We start from the raw sequence: 17,878 nt of genomic DNA on the forward strand, positions 1-17,878 counted from the left end.
TTCGGCACACGGCTTGCGGCCTTGGAGAAGAGGGATGAAGAGAGAGCCAGGATCGTGGACGACTATGAAAACAGGGAAAGGCGGAACAATCTAAGGTTCTTTGGAATTCCGGAGACGGAGGGTGAGACGGAGAGAGAGCTGACTCGAGTGGTGAGAGACATCATCACCCTCTTGTTCGCTGAGGAAATGACGACGGAACTCACGTTAGACCGGGTACACAGGGCCGGGGAAGAGCAGGGGGGCTCCAGAACAGTTCTGGCCCGCTTCCACTACTACACGGAGAAAGCCAAAGTCCAGGAGGCTGCGAGGAAAGCGGGGGCGATAACCTATAACGGCGCACAGATCGCCATTTTTCAAGATCTTTCCGCTTACACCCTAGCCAAACGGAGGATGTGCCACCCTCTGACACAACAACTGAAAGAGAAGAGTGTCTGCTACAGATGGGGATATCCCTTCTCCCTGTCCTTTGAATACTCTGGCCAACGCACAACGTTGGTAACCGAAGAAGACATTAAAGGCGCTATTCAAGATTATGTGGGCAAACCCGCCCCCTGGAGGGAACCAGTGGGCCCGGAGGTGCTCAGAGGGGGTACCCTCGGGCAGCCCAACCCCAGAAGGAGGAAAACCGGCGCGAGGAAGTTCAAGAAATTGAACACACCACCAACACCAATGGAGGAGGACCGGGCCGACTCAGAGAGGTGACACCAGCGCCCCCACGGAGATCATCGGGTCTAGAAAGCAGAAAGACACTGGAGATGCCTGGTTTGCTGCACCCCTTGGAACTGCAAGTATAAGGGGGCTTAGAGGGGATCATAACTGTGGGAACCGAGAGATGCACCAACCAAGGCCCGGGAGAGTAACCAAATTAGGAGGTCCGGGGGAGCGAAGAGAAGGGGTAATGGGGGGGCTCACGGTAGCGAGCTTGGGGATCTGACGCCTGGCCGAGGGGAACCGGCTGGTGGTCCAGCGAACAATCCAGGAATGGAAGAACTACATGGCTGGATGCCGGGGAGGGGGGGTGGCGGTTTGTTCACAAGTTGGGGGTTTTAGGGCGGGGAATGCGTTGGGGGGGGGGGGGGATGTTGGGGAAACGTTTCAAAGAGATCCAAACAAGAAAATACAGTAGGCAGGGAGGGAGCGCCCACGCGACACCAGTGACCAAGGGGAAAGGCGACAGCGACTATGGCTGACGACCGACCGGCCCTAGGGGTGGGAACCCTGAATGTGCAGGGCTTGAACCCCCCCACGGAAAGATCCCTAATCAGTAGGGAGTTTAGGAGGGCTAAGCTGGACCTACTCTTTGTGCAGGAAACACACTGGGCGAGGGAGCCCAGGTTGCGGGGTGGCGGAATTGAAGAGATATTCTATGCATCCCACAAGGGGAAGAAAAGAAAAGAGGGGTTGCAATTCTGATCGCAAGGGGGCTGAGTTTCGAGAAAGACTCCATCCTAAGGGACCCCGAAGGCCGCTACCTCTTCGTACGAGGCTCCCTGCAAGGATCACCCATAACCCTGGCAGTTTTATACGCCCCCGAGGGCCAGGCCCAATTCTGGGAGGGAGTGGGGGAAAGGCTGAAAACCTTTGTCCAAGGCCCATTGGTGGTGGGAGGCGATTTTAATATGGTCCTAGACCCATCCAGAGATGGATAACGGGTAGGTGCACCAAACCACAGACCCGCTGGAGACGCCACGTCTCGCTGCTTCCAAAGGGTGAATGATGACCTGAATCTGGTGGACACGTTACCCACCCCCCGAGTGGGGACTCCCTCTTTCTCGTACTACTCCTCCACCCACAAAGCCTTCTCCAGAATAGATTATATTCTTGCGGACGAGGTACTCCGATCACACATAGCGGGTTACAGGATAGATCCCGTCCCCTGGTCTGACCACGACTTGGTCAGGGTCACCTTGGCAGGAGACTGGTGCAGAGAACGGAGGGGACGCTGGAGATGTAACAATGCTATCTTGAGAGACCAGGTCCATGCCCAGACTGTACTGGAGGCCATCACAGAGTTCTTCGAGCTCAACGATAACGGGGAGGTGGGCACACACACTCTCTGGGACGCCTTTAAGGCAACACTAAGAGGAGTGCTCATAAAAATTGGTTCCCGACAGAAGAGGGAAAGGGAGACCCAGGAGAGAACTCTGAGGGAAAAAATAGCGAGCCTCCAACCGGGGGCTCCCCAGCACAAACCCTAGAGCGAGACCGCATGGCCACCCTGGAGGATTACAGGCTCCATTTGAAAGACCTACTCCTCCATAAAACGGAGAAAAGCCTCCAAATGGTCAAACGGAAATACTACGAGAAGGGGGACAGAGTGGATAGGATCCTGGCCTGGAAATTGAGAGAGGTCCAGAGAAGCAGAATGGTGAAGGGAGTGAGGGACAGCAGGGGCACCCCCCATATAAGCGTAGCCTTCCGTCAATATTATGAGACTATATGCCTCTGTATATGACGTCGGCGATGCCCATATCGAAGAGTTCCTCGACTCCATACAGATACCTTCCCTCTCAAGGGATCAGGCAGAGGGGCTGGAGGGTCGGGTGACCGAGGAAGAAGTGGAGAAGGCGATTAGTGGGATGAAGGTGGGGACTTCCCCGGGGGAGGATGGCTTTTCGGTGTATTTCTATAAGAGGTTCCGATCCACCCTGTCTCCATACCTGGCAAAGGTTTTCAACTCGGTGTTGGGAGGGGGCACTCTCCCCGACACCATGATGGGAGCCATTATAGTGGTCCTTCCCAAGGAAGGAAAAGACCTGAGGGAGTGCTCGTCCCACCGACCCATCTCGCTGCTCAACATCGACGTCAAAATCTTGGCTAAGGTGGTGGGTAGGCGGAGGGAGGGGATAATGCAGAAGCTAGTCCACGGGGACCAGGTGGGTTAGGGGCAGACAGGGCTCGGATAATATCCGCAAAACGATAGACTTGGTTCACTTCACCAAAAATTCAAATCTCGAGGCATGCATCCTGTCCCTGGACTCGGAAAAAGCTTTCGACAGAGTAGAGTCGAGATACATGACCCTCCTCCTCCAACGAATGGGCTTTGGGACGCACATCCTGAGATGGGTTGCCGCCCTCTACAGAGCCCCCACCGCAAGGGTCCAGGTGAACGGAGTGCTGTCAGAATCTTTCCCCCTCACCCGAGGGACTAGACGGGGCTGCCCTCTTTCCCCCCTTCTGTATGTCCTCACGATGGAGGCTTTGGCCATAGCGGTTAGGTCCCACCCAGATATCAGGGGTATCGTAAGGGGAGAGGTGGAATTCAAGCTATCCCTGTTTGCGGATGATATCCTAGCATATCTAGTGGACCCGGGCTCCTCAGTCCCTCCCCTCATGTCCCTGGTTAGTTCTTTCGGGAGGTTCTCAGGCCTGAAAATAAATACTGCCAAGTCTGTCCTCCTTCCGATGCGCCTGGTGGACCCGGAACTAGACCCCCTGACTAGGTTTCATGGGATAGCGGTGAGCAAGAATAACATAAAATACCTGGGGGTTCTCCTCACTAGGGATCGAACAAAACTAGGGTCTTCCAACTATGAGCCCATGCTATCTGAGATTGCCTCTGACTTGAGAAGATGGGGAGGAATGATCCTCTCATGGTACGGTCGGATGACGGCAGTCAAAATGAACATACTGCCTCGTCTTTTATACCTTTTTACAGCCCTCCCTACCCGGGTACCTGCTCAAACATTTATAGACCTACACAAGGGGGTCCGAGACTTCATTTGGCAGGGGAAAACCCCGCGGATTGGTAGGGCCACCATGACACTTCCAAGAGAGGAGGGGGGTTTGGGGCCTCCCAGATTTCCAACTGTACCATCACACAGCGCAACTACGGGTCCTTCTAGAACACATGAAGGAAGGTTTACGGACATATTGGTCAGACCTAGAGGACATGGATGTCCACCCTCTAAAAGTCTGTGAACTCCTGTGGGCTCCTCGCAGGTCTATCCCAAAACAAGCTCTATCCCACCCTGCGTGTTCTCTGGGACATTTGGAGGGAATGCCCCCGGACAGCACATCTTTCTTCATGGCCGTCCCCCATGACCTCCTTGTGGGCACCCCCCTGAAATTGGGCAGCAGAGGGTTTCGACATTCCCAGAATTGGTCAGATGCGGGGCTGAAATGGGTGGGCCAGCTGTTCAGGGAGGGAGAATACTTGAGTTACGAGGACCTCCGGTAGGGACTGGGAGGCGGGACCCTCTCCATCTTTGAGTACCTCCGTCTCAAGGGCATCCTCAACGACCCCGCGTGGGGCCCTAACCTGCGGAGACAACTAACTCCCTTTGAGAAACTCCTTGACTTAGCAACCTCTAGAAAGGGAGCGGTATCCCGCATGTACACTGTCCTAAACACCCATGACCTCCAGGCTAGGCGAGGTTTCCGTGGCTTTTGGAGTGATCTGGCGGGGGAGGAGATATCAGAGGACGCCTGGGCTCGCATTTTTAAGATATGGTTTCATGGCAATCTTTTCACCTCAGATAACTTTAAAATCCTGCAGGGGTGGCACAGGGACCCAGTAAAACTCTCGAATGTTCACAGGGGTATCACCTGAATGCCCGAGGGGCTGCGGCCAGTTAGGGACTAGAAGTCATATGTGGTTGCTATGTCCGAAGGTACAAACCTATTGGGAAGCGGTGAGGGATTGGATAGTGGAGGTAACGGAGGACCCTCTACCCCTCAACCCACTGACCATGCTGCTTGGCCTCCCCCCAGAGGAAGCGGAAATACACCGGTACACGAGGATGTGGGAAACCATGTTGAGAGCAGGCAGAGTGGCCCTGACCCAGAGGTGGAAGAGCCCGGAAACACCTTCCAAAGACGACTGGACCAAAAAACTTGAGAACATGTTCTTGATGGACAAACTGACTTCATTGGTGAACAATGACCCATGCTCATTCCTCGCTGAATGGTATGGGGTCCAGCAGACATGGGGATGGGATGTCCACTAATCCCGAAATCGTGCCCCCGGTTGGCCGGGGCGCGACCACCGCTGTGAAGGTCAATACCCAAGTGGGGGGTCCCCACGACCTGGGGCGACGTCGGCTTCTAGCCAGGATCTGAATGGGTCACATGTTGTGGCGCTCCAAAGACCTAGGAAAAAATGTGACAGTTTGGTCTCTTTTCTGCTGTTATGTTTGGTTCGGACATGGTGAGGGGTAGGGAGGGGGGGGTCGTCAAAGGGGGGGGGGGCTCAGTTAGGCCCTGTTTTGGCCCCGCTTTCTGTCCTTATTTTTTACAAAATGCTGATAAAAACCAAAGTTAAAAAAAAAGTGTGTTACACTGATGGATAACCACAGATATTCAGGGTTTTTTCATATTTGGGGTTATTTGTGGTCCATTACTAATATAACCAGGCATATGGAAAAAAACGTTTCTTTGTAAAAAGAGTTAAAAAAAATAAGATTAAAACAAAAAATGTGTAAGTTTAAAACCACAGTGACATGCAGGGTTACCTATTGGGACAACTTGTCAAGTGGTGCAATATGGCCCTGAACAGTGAGCACGAAGGCTGTACTCACTTCGGCTCTGGCTAGTGGGCCTGAAAGACATGTATATAGTGGTCGGGGCCAAAGACTGTGGCCACCTAGTGGGTCCAAAAGAAACATATTTGGGGAAAGTGGACACGGCCGAAGGCCATGGCTAGTGGCTCGGTAGTGTTTTAAAATATACAATGGGCACAGCCAAAGGCCGTAGCCACCTAGTGGGTCTCAAATAAACCTATACAGGGGAACACGTACAGTGGCTATGGCCAAAGGCCAATGCTAGTGGCCTATAAAAATGTAAAAACTATAGTATAACAAAACCCTTGAAATTCACTGAAAAACCTTACTTAATGTGCAGTTAAGTTGCTCAGATTTCATGCAAAAAACTTTTGAGATTTAGAGGATTTGGGAAGTGTGGCGACAAGGAATGAAGAGACTGACCAAATGGTGCCATGGAGATTGCTATAGACTTTTATTTTTAGTGAACAAAAAAAAACCTGTCTGTCCTTAACTAATGGATTTCTCTACCTGAACTAAAGCAACTCTGGTGCTTCCCAGGAAGTTAGTGTAAGTCCAAAAAAAGGCACAGTTCCAGTCAAAAAGCTCTTACGCTATCCCTGTCAGTACAATAAACCATAATAATGTTCTGCTTCAGCTTCGTGATCTGGGAGAATTACTACCTTCCCCTGAATGCCAAGTGTCCAAGTTTTCTCAAAATAGAATTTCCATGAAGTTCTGGCTTCTTATGACACACAAAACAGTTCTTCAGGGTTCTCCCAAGGCTAGGAGAATTACTCCCTTCTCCTAGCTGATTCCCCAGAGTACCTTCTCCTAGCTGATTCCCCAGAGTACCTACTGTACTGCTCTCACCAAATCTTGCAGTTCTTTCAATGAGTGCAATTTGCTTTATTTATAATCTTTGGTTGGCCCCTACTGGGATAATGAAGATGCTCCCTAAGGTCCTCTTGGCTCTCCAGGATCACACTCTTGTGGAATGCCTAGGGAATTGTGGTCATAAATGACTCGCTATGTTCTCTATATCTTTGTATTTTACAGTCTAAAGTCTTCACAAGCCTCTCCCAGACTTATCTTTATTCCTGTTAGTCTTCCGGGGAACTCTTTGCCGGTTTTTGTCACAGGTCCAGTCTCTCTGCTTCCGCTTCCACGCTACTTCCCCCGGTGTCCAATTATGTGTGTGAGTTTCAGAGTAGTTGTTGGCCCGCTTGGTCCACCCATCATCGATCACGCCACCACCACAGTCTGTCTCTGTGCATTTGCCCATGCAGCCTCGTTGGTAAGCGGTCTATGCGCAGTTTTCGGACTGACGGTCCACCAGCTACAGGTCTCACCACCACCTCCCCCCATCTCCACTTCTGCTGTGCCGGTTTCCCACCGACTCTCCAGGCGCTTCTCAGGCGTCCCGCGGTTTGTCTCTGCAACTAAGGAGATCTGCCTTGCTGCAGTCTCCCAGAGACCATGCCCACTCACAGGCTCCACGGCGGCCTCTTCACTCTACGGGTTCTCCTCCTGGATATGCACAGGCCACTGCGAGACAGGTCAGAAGACAACAAACGCCTTCCTTCGTTACTGATCAGTTTAAATAGCAGGGATGGCCACAGCGTAATGTCAGTCCAATTGATAGCAGCAGATTGAGCCTTCGTCCCACTCGATTGTAGCGTTCTCAAGCTCTTCTTCATCCCTGTACCTATGACATCAGGATGGTTTATTTCACAATAATGCATAGTTTCGGACATGAGCTTATGTGTAGAAGGTTCGGGCACCAACATCAGCCTGTGGGGTTGGTTTTTAAAGGAGCTGTGTCTCCCAATCGCTTCTTTATCCCCAGGAGATGAGTCCCCCATCCATGAGATCCTCCCGCATGTACCACCCCTAGAGGGACTATTGGTTAGTGGCCTCACCTCCCCAGCCTCATGGAAAGGGGTTCCCCCCCTGCAGAGGAGTGACGCTATCTAAAGTATTGTCACAAAAGTCATAACGAGCATTCCCGTTGCAAAACCAATGAGCACACACATTATGTGAGAAGGGATTCATAATGACCTACAAAATGCCATTATTGGGGACATCAATTGGAATGCGCCAGGTTAAGCGGGTCATGACTTCCCACATCTGCTGAATTTCAAGGGTTTTGTTGCGTTATATCTGAGCAATTTACCAGCACCTTAACTAAGGATTTTCAGTAAATAAATCTGTTTATAAAAAGTATTACAACCCTCTGTCCCCTCTTGGGTAACCAAAGTAAAATAACCTCACTTAAAGCCTGAATCCGAGTATCCAAGAACCAGCCATAGCCTGCCACATTTACAAAATCGCATCACTGATGTGAAGTGTTACAGAGCAAACTTCTAGCTGTAAGGTGTAGGACCCACATTCCATAGAGTACTGGGCGATCAGGAGCAGTCCAACAAACTCAACACTCAAAGACGAGCTGAGCATGTATAATTCATACTGCGTGTCTTGACAAAAATCAAAAAGAAAAAGTAAGGGTAATTTTTTCATTCATTAGCAGGCTTCACATTTTAGCTGACTAATCTTTCCAGAGAAATGCTATCTGTATTCTAGCATAAACATTTATATAGTGCTGCATTTGCTTCCGTGATGTTTCCTGTACATATTTCCCCTATTATGTCAGTCTTGATTGTGCAAGGTATTGGGAGTCCAGCAATGGAATTTATACAACCCACTCTATCCTCCAGTATGTGCAAGCTTGGGACAATTCTACCAGGAAGGTATGTTCCAGCAAAACCGCAACCGTGCCATTATAGACTTGTTTCATACCTGCTCATTTAGTTGATCTTGTCTGGTGTTAAGGACCGTCTCCATATCAATGTAAACCATTTTTCAGTATGCTGGGCGCTTAATGAAGCTCTTACCCCTGTAAGGGTGCAGGAGGAGGAGACTGACGCATGTGGCATGGTTGTTGGCATACACTTTTATTAGTAATGAAAACACCTAACTTTCCCTTACTCTAAGAGGGGGTTCCCTACCTCAACTAAAATACTAAGGATTCGATCAGGATGTCAGTGTAATTCAAGAGTCCACAAGCCGGTGTCAAACCACTACTTGTGACCCTTACACTGAGAATTAAATTAAAGAGGTAGTGGATCTTCTTGGCCAAGAAGAATGGCTCCCTTCTTCAGGAGACTGGATCACAGTTCCAATTGTTAGGCGTGATCTGTGCCTGAAGGAATTGAAAGGGGCCCCTAGGGGACCCTGACGTCTATGGAAACAAGGCGAGTCACCACACGCGATAGATACGCCAGACACAAGGTTGTATTCCCAAAGCTAGGGTTTATTGCAAAGCAAAAGTCTCAGTTGGCCAACTCGGTCTCACGCCCCGCGACGTGTATCTCTAGACCTCGAGGGACGCAAGAGAGTGAATTACATACATTAGTTACATATATACAAAATGCATATCAAACAATCAGCTATGACATGTTTAACACCCCCCTTTTACTGGGTTTCTTTGAACTTGGTGTGATGATGGACATCTCCGACAACTATGACACCTTCAAACATCTATTCTAGTAACAATTTGCAATTTGTAAGTGCGAAGGCATCTTTCAGTTGTTGAATAGAACACAGCGCTTCTGTTCTTGGAAGCGAGCTACATACGGGGGGGAAGAGTTGCATTCCGGACCTTGCTATCTATTAGGTGCTATTCGTGTCCTGGGAGCCGACACGCTCTAGCGGGCTCAGCAAAGGGGGGCTGTAAGAAGAGCATAATTCAAGCCTTTAGCTGTATTATTCTAACATATTCTACCATATAACAAGACTGGCTGGCAGCTGCGAAATGATTAAATGCCCTGCGTCTCTGCTTCAAGGCTACATTCGGGAGGGAGCCGGGCATTCTTCCTGGCGCTGCCTACGTTTGTGTTTCAACGAACTCTTGTTATCCTCCCGGCCCTGCGGCCTTGTCCTTTTTATATACAGACAACAATGTGTTACAGTCGAGCAGTGTAAGCGGAAAATATACTGCGAAGCAATAGGACAGAAAGCAATGAGCAATGGTTAGAAAACAAAATGGCGATTCTTGTTACATCAAAATGGCCGTTCATTGGCAAACTCAAAAACCTATATTCTGTCATATCGTGCATGAGACGGTTGGCCCACGGCCACCAAAATACGTTTGTGGTCTCAAAGTAGAGTTATCCATTTTTCTAGACTGACAAACCCTCCTTTGGCCGTATGCCAAACGTCTCATCTATTTATTGAAACCTCTAGTGATGATGAGTCTGAAGTACTTATGTCTGAATTTTGCATGCTATCCCAAGCATCATTGTCTTCATTAATATCTATTGCCATCAACTCTTTTACTGCTCTCATCTCATTTGGGTCTTGGTCAGTTCGACCATGAGGTTGTTTTTTCGTTGTCATCATATGCATACATCCTTCCGTTCATCCCTAAGTCACCTCAGCGCAAACTATGGGTAGACCATGTATGCAACAACAGCACGTTAGGAATATTCCAAACACCACTACTAATATTGAGATCAACTTCCATCCCCAAGAACATAGTATTCCCCAAAACCAAGATCCTATTCCCCAGCTTCCTTCTTCAGTAGGGAGTTCAGAGTTTAGGACATGCATTTTCTTTATTGCTTCAAAGATCGTAGGGGAATAGTCATCGACATAAACGCAACACGCTGATCCCACTATTTTGCAAATTTCCCCACGATCAACCAGGATCACATCGAGAACCATTCTATTTTGCAGCCTCATTAACCTGATTCCTCTTTCTTCCAACGTTATGTTAAATAGTATATCTATTGTTGTGTTTATTGTATTTTTTAGGATTTTGGACAGTTGCCTTTTATTATAGGAGTTCACTATCTGCCCTAAGAATGGAAAGAATGATTTTGCTATATCAGTTGCTATTAAAACCCCGTTGTCAGTCCTTTTGACTCTAGTTCTGGATAATCTGGCCATGGCTGCTGTTTCTAAGAGGAATACTCCTGGGAATAGTAGACCTAGGTAACATGTACCTCCCCAGTTTCTGGGCAACCAAGGATCTGCTTTCTCTCCACATATAAAATAAACTGGATCACCTACATATACTGGTTCGATTTCCCATTTTAATACCACTGTATTCATGCTTCCAGTATATGTTCCAACTGAAAAAGAGCCTTTCTTTTTTAGACAAAAAGGGACAGTTCTTGGGCTATAATTCACTGTGTAAGATGGGGGAATTGCATCTTTGTCCCCTTCTGTTCATACACGAAACGTCATTACAGATGTTTTTTCTGGTGGGGACAATCTATCTCGTCTATTTTGTCGTGTTATCTTTCGTGCATTTTTCCTCGTGGGCTCTGGGGCTATTACTTGTGCTTCATGGAAAATGGAACAACCCACAGGCTTCATTATTATCTCTTCAAACTCATTCATGTTGGTTCTGTCTAATTGACCCGTACTACTCTCATTCCATTTCCCATAGAACATTGCACCTAAAGAGGCACTACATGCAGAACTTAATGGTAGTGACTGTACATACCACCCTATTCCTTTCCCAGCATGCTGTGGTAAATGGGCACATACCCAGCAATTTGTTTTCTTCAGAATTGCATGTGTCATGTTCATGATCAATAGCAATGTATTTCCAAAACCTTCCCTGTCTTTCCTCCATTGGGGGCAGGGTATAAGTGATCACCTGAACAGGGCTTTCGGTAGTGGATATATTAATTATTGGTAAAAACATTTCTGATGGGTGTATTGCTTCCACATACCATAATATTAGGGCTGTCGATATTGGTGCTACCACGCTCATAAAGCACATTATTATTGTCAGTACCAGCATACAATTTGTTTTACCATGTGTTTTTCTTAAGCTTACAGTCTTTATAATTGACTCATTATCAGCGGTGGTGGTGCAGGAGGAGGCTGGAACCGGTCCCGGCATGTTTCTCGTCGTCCTTCTTTCTTATCACAGTTCGTTGTGGATATCTCTCTTCGTTGCGCTTGCTCTGATGTCAATAAGTTCAACGTAATTGTCAGTTCAGTTCTGCCTGTCCTTTTAGCCTGGATTTGTTTATTCGTTTTTAGGCAAGATCACTTGTCCTTTCTTATACTGCTCAGAGGACCTTTGATCAGTTATCTTATCGCCTTAGTATCATGTGCACCCAGCTTGTCCGCTCTGGTTCCTGACACATGTACTTTTATGATCGCACCGAGGAGCCGAGAGTCTTGAATTGTCCGACTTGCACAATTCTCACACTTCTCTCCTCTACACCTCTAGTTCCTTCTCCGTCCATGAGCTGAACCAGAAGTTGACATAAACATCAAAAAAGAACTGCGTATCACTTTGTCTTCCGAGGCCGCAAGTTGTATCGCCTTACTCCTGGTATCGTGTGATCCGTGAACATTGCCGGTGCACTTCCAGATTCAGGCTCAAAGTCAGCCCGTGGCGCTACTGCAGGTGCTGGTGTGCGCCGCGCCAATGATGCAGATCCGTTCTTTGGCGTGCTGGCAAGTGCTGGTGGGCAACAAAGGGGTACACAATTTGTTTCTGCTGGTATTTGCAAGGCAGATTTCGTGTCGGCCAGCAGTGATGTCGATTCTGCTGGGCAACGATGGGGCACTCTTTGCCCTTCCCCCTCTTTGGCAATCGTCTCAGGCTTTGTTTCGAGTTTCACTTCTCGTTTCAGCAGAGTAGATGGCTGCTTACTTACAACAGTTTCTTTCGTTTCTGGGACCGCTGTCTCTTTCTGGTCATCAGTGTCAGGCAAGTTTTTTAGTGCAGTTGGAATCTTCTTGGCATGGGTGGCATGGATCCACAACTTCCTTCCATCCACTTGTATTGCCGTCTGCGTCGCCAAGAGTACTTGATAGGGCCCGCACCACCTGGGTGCTAATGATGACTTTCTTTCAAAATTTTTAAGCAGCACCCTGTCGCTTGGCTCCAGCGCGTGCCCCGGACTGGTGTATCTCTCTGGTAATGCCTCTTGCACCTGCTGATGAATCAAACGCAATTTCTGCATTAAAAAGCCACAATAAGTACTAAGCACAGGATGTTCTACCTCACTAAGTCGTTTTGGCTGTGGTGCGCACCATACATTTGCCGGCCTCCCCATCACAATCTCGTACAGGGAGAGCCCAGTTTTATCCTGTACAGACGTACGCATGCATAATATTGTTATTGGTAATGCATCCACCCAACTCAACTTGCTTCCCGTAACAAATCTTGCTAATCTTTGATTTAAGAATCCCGTTGTGCCTCTCCACAAGACCGGCAGAACTCGGATGCCTTGAACTATGGAATCTCTTATCAATCTGAAGACCAGCACATATCTGTAATACCACTGCGCCCACAAAATGTGGTCCATTATCAGACCATAGGACACTGGGCAAGCCAAATCTGGAAAAGTACTCCTTCAACATTACTTTTGCCGTGCTCATTGCTGTGCAGTCCTTCAAGGGATTCGCCTCCACCCACTTACGTCTTGATGGTGATCTGTGCATTCAGTATTTAAGTTTTGGCACCTCTCCATCTCTATGAAATCAAAATGGATCACCTCAAATGGCATAGAGAGCGGGCCAAAACTGCCTGTTGGAGTCACTGTTCCCTTCCCTACATTGTGTTGCAAACACGGGATACAGTTCTGCACCAACCTCTCTGCATTCTTTTTTATGTTTACATTCTGCCAAACTGTAGAAAGGTGCTGTATTATCTTCTTCGCACAGATGTGCGTAGGGCTGTGGGCCATTGTGACCATTGCAGTCACGTACGAATTTGGCAACATCCAGTTTCTAGTTCCCTTGTCCACCCAAAAACCCTCTAGATCCAACTCAGCAGATCCCTCTGGCCACCCCTGTATTTCATCGGCCGTAGCTTCGGCCTGCATTTCTTTGACAGTGGCAACTCCATTTTCTATCATACAGGGTACTTCCTCAGTCTGAACCGTCATCATTTTGGTATTCAAATCAGTGGCAGTTTGTTTCGCAAATTCTGTCTGCAAACGCGTTTCCCTCTCCTACTTTGCATGTTACTTTTTTATGTGCCTCGCATTTCACTATTGCTAGGCGCTTTGGAAACGTGAGTGCAGATAGCAATCGTACAATCAAAGGGCCATGTTGAATCCTGGCGCCATGTGATGTCAAAAATCCTCTCTCAGCCCAGAGTCGACCAAAATTATGAACCACTCCAAAAGCATACTGACTATCAGTATATATATTCACAATCAAATTTTCAGAAATCTCGCAGGCTCTGGTTAATGCTATTATCTCTGCGGCCGTGCTGAATTATAGGGAATTCTTTTGCTTTCTACAACTCTCTCTAGGGTAGTGATAGCATATGCGGCAGTTGTCGTGCCATCTGGTAATTTAAAACATGAGCCGTCACACAAAATAACTCCATCTGGCTCTTTCTGTGGGATATCACTTAAATCAACTCTCCCCTTAGTTTCTTCCTCAGTGACCATTAAGCAATCGTGGGGGGGTGATTCATCCTTCCCAATTTCTTTTAAGGTTGGTGGCATTAATTCTGCAGGATTCAAAGCGCTACACCTCATAATTTGGATATGGGGCGCGAACAAGATAATCTCATATCTTGTCAATCTAGCAGAGGTGAGGTGCTGCGTCTGTGTCCTATTTAATAGAACGTCTATGGCATGTGGCACCATCAAAATTAAAGTGTGCCCCAATACCATCCCTTCCGTTTGTTTCCCTGACGCAGCAGCCGCTGCGACAGATCGCAAACATCGTGATAGTGCGCACGGTACAGGGTCCAGCGCAGAAGAAAAATAGCCGCACGGCCTATTTCTTCCACCTTGTTCCTGTGTCAAAACCGCCAATGCACATCCTTCACTTTCACACACAAGTGGTCTAAAAATGTTCTCATAATTCGGCGTACCCAAAACTGGAGCCGAGCATAATGCAGTTTTCAATCCATCAAATGCTTTCTGACATTCCTCATCCCACTGTAAAGGCATAACCGCATCCTTTCTAGTCAAATTCACCAACGGCTTCACAATTAACGCAAAATTACCAATCCATTGTCGGCAATATGAAGCCATGCCTATTATGGCTCTGACCCCTTTTTGTGTCTTTGGAATAGGCATACAAGAAATACTTTGTGTGTTCTGGCATTAGTCTTCTCCCTCCTTTCGAAAGTAGGTAGCCCAAATAGGCCACCTCCTTTCGATTATATTGAAATTTCTTCAAACTAGCTTTATGGCCATGTGCCGCTAGGTGTGACAGTAGTAATACAGTGCGTTCTTTACAAATCTCCTCTGTGTCTGCAGCTAGCAATAGATCGTCTATGTATTGCAAGAGTACACAACCCACGGGTAATTCCAGCATGTCTAGCTGCTCTTTTAATGTTCTACTGTAAATACTTGGACTTTTTCCGTGTAACCTTGCGGAATCCGCGTAAATGTAAATGATTGTCGTCCTAATATGAACGCGAACAAATATCTGCTGTCCTTGTCCACTGGAATACTGAAGAACGCGTTTTTCAAATCTACTATACTAAAATATTCTGCTGAAACAGGTATCATTGTCAATATTGTAGTGACATCTGGCACTAGAGGAAATTGTGGATCTACTACCTTGTTCAATGTGCGTAAATCAATTATGAAACGGTATGGTACCTAATTGCCTCCTTTTTTATAAACCGGAAGAATCGGGCTGTTGCATGTACTGCCTGTAATTTCCTCGATTACCCCTAATTTCACCAAATCTGTAACAATACTTTTCAATCCTTTCTCACCTTCAGCCGAAATTCTGTATTGGGGTATTCGCCTTAGGGTAACGTCTTCTTTCAAGATGATCTTTACTGGCTCTATCTTTAAACATCCTACATCATTGTCGTGCATTGCCCATATACAGGTTGGTACTTTACTTAGTTCCCCTTGTAACGCTTCAGACATGAATTCTGACACAGGGGCATCGTGTGGCCAAATCGTTAGAAACACTATGTCCGCCGTGCAATGTATAACAGAACCTAATTTTTTTCAACAAATTTAATCCCAACAAATTCTCCCCACAATTTTCTGTTAAAAGGAAAGGACAATGTTCAGTAAATGGTCCTATTGTAACTGGGACTGGTTCGGACACTGGGTTTATGACTGGTGTACCTGGGAACCCTACGGAAACATTCTTTTGCCCTGACAGTGGTATATCCGGAACCAAGTGGTGGTCTATTGAACACTTCTGCGCTCCTCTATCTAAAAGGAAGCGGTGCTCCTCATTCCCGACTCTCATTTCTACGTAGGGTCCTCTCTGATTCACTGGACTAGACACTGGTTCCGACCCCTGTCCTGGGCTGTCCTATTGGGGAAATAACACATCGTCCGATGTGTAATCATTACTATTACTGTAATACGTGTTTGGCTGTGTATCGAAAATGTTCCCACTCTTTCCTCTATTTCCCCCACTCTGGTTTCCATATGGTTGATTTTGCTGTCCCTGACTCTCATTTGGGGCATTTTGGTTTTGGCCTTGGTTTTGATTACCTCCGTTATTGTGATGCTGCTGCATACTATTCCTATTTGGTCAAAAACGATTTCCCAACTATGCTTCAGTCAACATAGCTGGGAGTATAATCAAAGTAGTAAGCGAGGTAAAAACACTAGGCTTTTATCTCAACTCTACCACATAATTAAGAAAACAGGTAAACTCCCTGGCCTCCTACACAGGCAAACTCATCAGTGCCTGCAAACCCCATCTAACAGAAGCTAGCTGTATCGCCCTTGCCAATGCTCTAATATTATCAAAACTGGATTTTTGCAATGCCTTATATCTTGGAGCTAACAAACATATCCTTAACAAACTAGAAACACTCCAGAATAACGCCTTATAAAGTGCCCTTAACCTAACCAACAGAGAACATATATTTTATTTTAGAAGAGACCACGACTGGCTAAAGATAAGTGATAATATTTTACTTACAACCGTATCACTCACTTTCAAATGCCCCAATAATACAGCTCCACCATACCTCACAGAGAGAATGACCAGAAAAACCTTGACTCGCCCATCCAGAGCAGCCAACTCCCACTGTTTAGAAATTCCAAGGTACAAGTTAATGAAATGTGGAGGAGGCAGTTTCCCAGTGAAAGCTGCACAACATTAGAACGCACTTCCACTGAGTCTCAGAACTGACCAGCCCTAATCTCTGCTTCAGACGTAACACCCTAAACTGGCTGCGGTCCAATGATATGACTTGTGACACCTGTGTAATATCTACTAACATAACTGACCACGATTGCTCTTATTCTACTGTACCACTGATTGCTCTTAAACCACTCCCACATGAATCGATGTAACTGATTACATCCCTCAATGCATTCCTTCTGTATCCGTTTTGTATTCACTGTATTGATGCCATGTTGTAACTAAGCTGTAAGTATTCTTATCCTGCTGTGCCCGGTTACCTTTGGTGCGCATTACCAAATAAATAAACACACTACTACATTTCTCCAAATAAGGGCCCCATCCTTCACAGAATCAAATTGCGTGAGTGTTGCATGATTATTTTAATGATTAGATTCAATGTATTGTCCCAAAGTGCATGGCTGCACAGGGTAGGTCTAGGGAGGGTATGTTCTTGCAGGCTGGATAGGGACGAAGACTTCATGCATTTTTGAACGACCTACAGATTTTTTGTAGATCTGGGTGAAAAATGACTTGGGTCGCATTTTATTCAAAATAACATTAGGACATGTGCAGATGCTATGTCACTGTTTGTTCTGTAATAAGGAAGAGTTTTTATGAGTTTTACTATGCAAGAGATGCACTTAGAGAATCCACCCTGAAGAAGACATTTCAAACGTATAATAGATGTACATAGAGTATTAAATGTAGCAAAGATGTTCTCTTTTTTTAGTAGATAATGTACTGAAGTTTCATGATCAACTGCCCTGTTTTTAAATTTGCTGTGTATTTATGTTAATGGATGAGAATGCAAAATTATCTGAACTACTACTACATTTCACCCATATTTTGATTAATAGGGATATCATATGTTTACCGGGTATGGCGAGTTGGTAGACCAGAATAAGTATGTTTCATCTTTACAGATTAAATTATCTCCAAAATAGCTGGTATGTCAGACGTGTCTTTTGGTAGATAAAAATAACCCAAGTATAGCAGAAAATAGCACAATCATATACATGTATTTTTGGCCAAACCCTAAGGACTGCATAGGTAGATGCATGCTTGCGCACTATTGTAAGAGGCAGCATGGAATATGTGTTTGAATTTCCCATTGGGACTCTGAATGCTGCCTTTTCACACCTGCAGTTTGCTGTATCCGTACGTTGATGTCCCTGCTATTTAGCATACCCATAACTGTTATGGTCTATGATCTACACCCTCCCTAAGGTTGTAAAGAGTGTCTTCATATTAGCATAACCGAGTGGTAATTCATTGCAGAGAACATC

The 17,878-nt window shown here is 46.6% G+C and overlaps 1 protein-coding gene across 1 annotated transcript in view; it reads left to right on the top strand.

Annotated features, from left to right (window-relative positions):
- The window catches only part of BBS1 (Bardet-Biedl syndrome 1), a 1,034,601-nt gene that overhangs the window by 104,004 nt on the left and 912,719 nt on the right, over positions 1-17,878 (top strand). The window lies entirely within an intron of this gene.

Source organism: Ambystoma mexicanum, chromosome 2p (assembly GCF_040938575.1).
Source record: "Ambystoma mexicanum isolate Mex_15411 chromosome 2p, UKY_AmexF1_1, whole genome shotgun sequence".
NCBI lineage: Eukaryota > Metazoa > Chordata > Amphibia > Caudata > Ambystomatidae > Ambystoma > Ambystoma mexicanum.